This window comes from Penaeus monodon, chromosome 33, assembly GCF_015228065.2.
Source record: "Penaeus monodon isolate SGIC_2016 chromosome 33, NSTDA_Pmon_1, whole genome shotgun sequence".
In the NCBI taxonomy this organism is placed as follows: domain Eukaryota; kingdom Metazoa; phylum Arthropoda; class Malacostraca; order Decapoda; family Penaeidae; genus Penaeus; species Penaeus monodon.
The window spans coordinates 35,984,621-35,984,865 of record NC_051418.1 but is presented as its reverse complement, the minus strand read 5'-3'; positions in this window follow the sequence as shown (position 1 = coordinate 35,984,865).

The following is a 245-nucleotide window of genomic DNA, read 5'->3' as shown; positions in this document are numbered from 1 at the left end:
AAAATAAATAGAAGAGAGGAAAGGGTAATGAAGGGAGATAGGAAAGAGAGGGAAGGGCGCTGGAGAGAACGAGGAGGATGTGATGGAAGGAGGAAGAGAGGGGAGGGGGGGAGTGGGGAAGGAGGCTGGGAAGCGAAAGGTTATATAAACCGCGGCAAAACTCCTCCTTTGATTAGTCACCTGCAGGACTTGTTTGCATCGAGATCCTCCGCCTTCGACCTCCTTCACACAAGTTCCCGAACGCG